The sequence below is a fragment of the Rattus norvegicus genome, chromosome 10, assembly GCF_036323735.1.
Source record: "Rattus norvegicus strain BN/NHsdMcwi chromosome 10, GRCr8, whole genome shotgun sequence".
In the NCBI taxonomy this organism is placed as follows: domain Eukaryota; kingdom Metazoa; phylum Chordata; class Mammalia; order Rodentia; family Muridae; genus Rattus; species Rattus norvegicus.
In genome coordinates this window covers 2,258,894-2,264,893 of record NC_086028.1, presented here as the reverse complement: position 1 = coordinate 2,264,893, position 6,000 = coordinate 2,258,894, and positions in this window count along the sequence as shown.

The following is a 6,000-nucleotide window of genomic DNA, read 5'->3' as shown; positions in this document are numbered from 1 at the left end:
TGTACAATATTATAATCATGACAGAACCCAGCACACCCCTTGCTAGTTTATGCTGGCCCATTATCAGTTTTAATCTGACAAGGGGTATTCATAAATGCAAAGGCTTGTAGGCAATGATTTTTAGCATCCCTTAATTTTTCTCTCCTATGAGCAGAGGCAAATATCAGACTGAAATAGATACATGAACAAATTGTAACTTTCCAAAAGAAGGAAAATGGATAACATCCATTTGCCAAACATCATTGGGTACTAACCCCCTGGGATTAGTCTCCAAGTTAGGGGAGGATATAAATTCAGCACACCAGGGGCAATGTGTAACAATATTGGTAGCTTGTTCTTTGGTAATTTTACAATGAAACCTTAAGGAGCCCGCATTAAGATAAAAACGTTTATGTAGACTTATAGCCTTCTCAAGGGCTGACACTGCAGTATTCAAAGCTACAAGAGGATGAGTGTGCATGTCTGCAAGATGGTTACCATTCACCACAGGTCCTGGTAAGGAGGGATGGGTCTTGTATGGCCAACAAATAAGGGATGTTTCCTCTGCCATAATAAGGTTTGTAATTCTAATAGATACTCTTGAACAATGGAGATAGGGGCTACAAAAGCAGCAGTGCCCAAAGGGGCTATTATTCATGCCACATAAACACTATCAATATACAAATTGAAAGCTTGATTTTTCAATATTTCAACAACAGTGACTACATTCACTAATCTGTGCTAAAGCAGGGGGAAACTGAAGAGAATAAATGTGATCCAATTACATATGCTGCCTTCTCATTAGATAAGCCAACTGTAAATACAGTCAGTGCATTCTCTATTGGTTTTATCTGCAAATTTATAGTAAATACAAAAGCATGCATAGAGACAAATAGTGACAACTTGTCTTTTGGATAATGAGTATCAATATTGCCTGAAAAGTTTGCACATACAAGTATCAGTATTCTGCAATAACCAATTTAATTGCTGTTTGGAATAAGGAACAAATCGGGTTCTTTTCCAAAATACTTCTCCAACTCTATCCTACAATTCTGTATTAACACAATAACAGCTTAATAATAGGGTGTTAAAACTTTACTTGGAGAGGAAGAAAGATGAATCCACATTAATGGTCCTTTTTGCCAAAGGACTGTTGTGAGTACAAACAAACAACCATTGATCATAGTCTATATAACATATCTGTTGTTGACTAATAGCTCCTCTACTTTCTGCAAAGCTATTCCTCCCTCATCAGTTAATTGTTGAGGGAAATTAGGATTTGCATCCCTCTTAAGAATATCAAACTGACTTAAATTCTCCTGTAGTAAGCTTAAGGTGCAGTCTTAGTCAATTAACATATAACAGCCAATTTCTTACTCTTTTGAGTAGAGCAATAATTAACACAGTTGAACAAGAATATCTATAGTTCAACATGGTGGCTGTACAAGTTTGTACTTCCAGCAGCAATGAATAAGGGCTCCCCTCTCCCCAAGTCCTCACCAGCATTTGCTTAAATTTCTTTTATTCATTTTGGCCACTGTGATTAGTGTATGATGAAATCTCGAAGTAGTTTTTTAATTTGCATTTTGCTAATGGCGAGGAGGTTGAAATTTTCTTTAGGTGTTTCTCAGCCATTTGTGTTTTATCTTTGGAGAACTCTTCTGTGTGGTTGTGCAATCCATTTTAATTGAGTTATTTATTTTCTTCATGTCTAGGTTTTTTTTTAAGAACATTTGGTAGGATGGCCATATTCACAATATTTTTTTCTGGTTCTTTTTTTGGACCTGGGGACCGAACCCAGGGCCTTGTACTTCCTAGGTAAGCGCTCTACCACTGAGCTAAATCCCCAGCCCTATTCACAATATTAATCCAACTGATCCATGACCATAGGAAATCTTTCCCTCTTCTAGTGTATTCTTAAACTTCTTTCTTCAATATTTTAAAGTTTTAATTATATAAAGCCTAAATTGATTTTAAAAAAAGAAGATGGTGGGATTGCAGACTGGTATGGTGGGGTTGCAGACTGGTACAACCATTCTGGAAATCAGTCTGGAGGTTCCTCAGAAAATTGGACATTGCACTACCTGAGGACCCAGCTATACCTCTCTTGGGCATATACCCACAAGATGCCCCAACATATAACAAAGACACGTGCTCCACTATGTTCATAGCAGCCTTATTTATAATAGCCAGAAGCTGGAAAGAACCCAGATGCCCTTCAATAGAGGAATGAATACAGAAAATGTGGTACATCTACACAATGGAATATTACTCAGCTATCAAAAACAATGCCTTTATGAAATTCATAGGCAAGTGGTTGGAACTGGAAAATATCATCCTGAGTGAGGTAACCCAGTCACAGAAAAACACACATGGTATGCACTCATTGATAAGTGGCTATTAGCGCAATGCTTGAATTACCCTAGATGCCTAGAACAAATGAAACTCAAGACGAATGATCAAAATGTGAATGCTTCACTCCTTCTTTAAAAGGGGTACAAGAATACCCTGGGCAGGAAATAGAGAGGCAAAGATTAAAACAGAGACAGAAGGAACACCCATTCAGAGCCTGCCCCACATGTGGCCCATGCATATACAGCCATCCAATTAGACAAGATGGATGAAGCAAAGAAGTGCAGGCCGACAGGAGCCAGATGTAGATCACTCCTGAGAGACACAGCCAGAATACAGCAAATAAAGAGGTGAATGCCAGCAGCATTCAGTGGTTACTGAACTGAGAATAGGACCCCCATTGAAGGAATCAGAGAAAGGACTGGAAGAGCTTGAAGGGGTTCGAGACCCCATATGAACAACAATGCCAACCAACCAGAGTTTCTAGGGACTAAGCCACTACCCAAAGACTATATATACATGGACTGACCCTGGGCTCCAACCTCATAGGTGGCAATGAATAGCCTAGTAAGAGCACCAGTGGAAGGGGAACCCCTTGGTCCTGCTAAGACTGAACCCCCAGTGAATGTGATTGTTGGGGGGAGGGCGGCAATGGGGGGAGGGTGGGGAGGGGAACACCCATAAAGAAGGGGAGGGAGAGGGGTTAGGGGGATGTTGGCCTGGAAACCGGGAAAGGGAATAGCATTCGAAATGTAAATAAGAAATACTCAAGTTAATAAAAAAAAGAAAAAAAAGAAAGAAAGAAAGCCCCCCCCCCAAAAAAAAAGAAGAAGAAGAAGTACCAGGGCCAGCCCCTGGCATTAGCACCTTATGTAAGGCCTGGATTTAGGTAGATAGAGATAGATAACTAGATAGATAGATAGATAGATAGATAGATAGATAGATAGATAGATAGATAGATAGATAGATAGATACATACATACATACATACATACATACATACATACATACATACATACATAGATTGCTTAATTTGTTTTTATCATGGAATGTCTTCATTTCTTTATATATGGTGATTGAAAGTTTTGCTGACTATACTAGTCTGAGTTGGCATTTATGGTCTTGTCTGTATTTAAATGTTCTGGGTCTTTTTCCCTTGCAGATTTTTTATATTCTTTTCTTGTTTGGTGCATTTAGTGTTTTTATACGTCCTGAGGAGACTTTCTGTTCAGGTACAGTCTATTTAGTGTTCTGTATGCTTGTTCTTTTATAGCTAATTCCTTCTTTAGTTTGGGAAATTTTCTTCTATAATTTTGTTGATAATATTCTCTGGGACTTTGGGCTAGGATTCTTCTCCTTCTTCTATTCCAATTATTCTTAGGTTTAGACTTTTTATTGTGTCCAGGATTTGCTGAATGTGTCATGTCAGAATTTTTTTAATGTAACATTTTCTTTTATTTATGTATCATTTTTTTTGTATCTTCAATGCCAGAGATTATTTCTTCCATTTCTTGGATTCTATTAGTGATGCTTGCCTCTGTGGTCCTGCTCAAGTTCCTAAATTTTTCATTTTCAGAATTTCTTCAGGGTCAGTGTTCTTTATTGATTCCCTTTCTAGTTTCTGGTCTTGAGCAGTTTTATTCATTTCCTTTTACTATTTGTTTATGTTTTCATAGATTTCCTTATGGGATTTACTTAATTTAATTTCCTCTCTAAGGACCTCTAGCGTATGCATAAAGGCTGTTTTAAGGTCTTTTACTTGTGCTTCATCTATGTTACAATACTCAGGGCCTAGACTATAGTAAAGACATATTTCTTGGTTACAGTTTATTGTTTTTTTATAGTCATCTAAAAGTGTGGGTTTGGGAAGAGTATAATTCTTCATTGGTTGGTATTTTGTTCCTTCTGTTTACTCTCTGGTTCTTATGAGAGTATGGTGGCTGTGTGCTGTGTTGTTTTTAAAAAAAATTCTAGGATCCTGACAGGTGTGGCCACTAGGGGTTCCAGGTAAAATGTGTTTCTGGGTGTTGGGAGCTAACATTTAAGACTGGAGATAGGCTAGGAGAGGCTAAAGGAGAGAGAAAAGCAAGATGTCCCACCAGGATATCTTTAGTTAGTCCCCTGGGAATATGGCAGAGTAACAAAAGGCCACAGCAAAAGGTCTGCTATAGAGCTAAGATGAGACTGAGGGACTAGACTCAGAGAAGCAGAGGGAGACGTGGCAATATGAAGATATGCAGTTGGCCCACTTGCTTCTCTGTCTATATGTCCCCAGGGCATGCCTGTTGGAGTAAGGGTGTGGGATAAAGTGCAGGAGGGAGCATAGGCAAAGAAGATTTGTGAAATCCACTAGGGAAGTAGAGGGAGGCTGCTGCAGTTGTTTTGCTGCACAGAGGGGAATGAGACAAAGGGATTGGATCTGGAGGAGAGAAAAGTGAAGATGTGCAGTTAGTCTTCCTGCTTCCCTGGCCAGATGGGCTGCATATTTGCCTATTTTAATGCAGGCAAATTCAGAACTGTGCAAGCAAACCTATCTTTTTTGCTGTAAATGCTTATTAAAATATGATTCATTAGTAAAATATTGTTTTTGCCAATGTGTCATCACTATTCTTGGTTGTCAACTTGACTATATCTGGAATGAACTACAATCCAAAAATGGGTGGCACACCTGTGAGAGGTTTTTCTGCTGGACTTGAACTGGGTAAATCCATGTCTAGTCCAGACCTTTGAGGTAGGAAGATGCATATATTTGATACAGATCTTGAGGCAAGAAGACATATTCTTCTTGATCCTTTAGTCTAAATATTAAGGCTGGAAGACACAGGCCTTTAATTTGAATGCTGTAGCAGGAAATCCTATATCTTCGTGGTGATCTGGATATGCTTGGCCCAAGGAGTGAGTGGCACTAATTAGGATGTGTTGCCTTGTTTGAGTAGGTATGGCCCATGGAGGTAGGCTTTGAAACCCTTCTCCTAGCAGCCTGGAAATCAGTCTTCTCCTGTTTCCCTTCGGAACAAGATGTGAAACTCTCAGTTCCTCCAGTGCCTTGCCTTCTGCCATGTTGATAATGGACTGAACCTCAGAACTGTAAGCCAGCCCCAACTAAATGTCCTTTATAAGAGTTGCCTTGGTCATGGTATCTCCTTACAGCAATGAGAACCCTAAGACAGCCTTTAACCCAAACCTTGAGGCAGGAAGACACACCTTTAGTATGGGCCATTCCTTCTGCTGAAAGGACATAAAAGAAGGAAGCTTTTGCTCTTTGTCTGTTTGTCCTTGCCTTTCTAGCATATTCATTTTTTCACTGGCATTGGGGCATATTTCTTGAGAATTATAGCATATACAGAAGACTAGCTGAGATACCCAGCCTTGTGGGGATGAACAACTAGTAGATCTTGGACTTTCCATTCACTGCTAGCCATTGCTAGATTAGCTAAACTGCAGCCTTTAAACCTATAAATCATATATATATATATATATATATCAATAGATTTTCACACATTCCGTGAATCTACAGAACCCTAATACAGCCAAATACACTATTTTTCAGTATTTTGTGCATATGTTGTAAAACTGTTATTGTGTAGTTCTTCAGTTCGTAGGCACATAGGCATTGTTCTTATTCTATTCATGTTCAATGAATGTCCAGATTAACAATAATCTCATTTG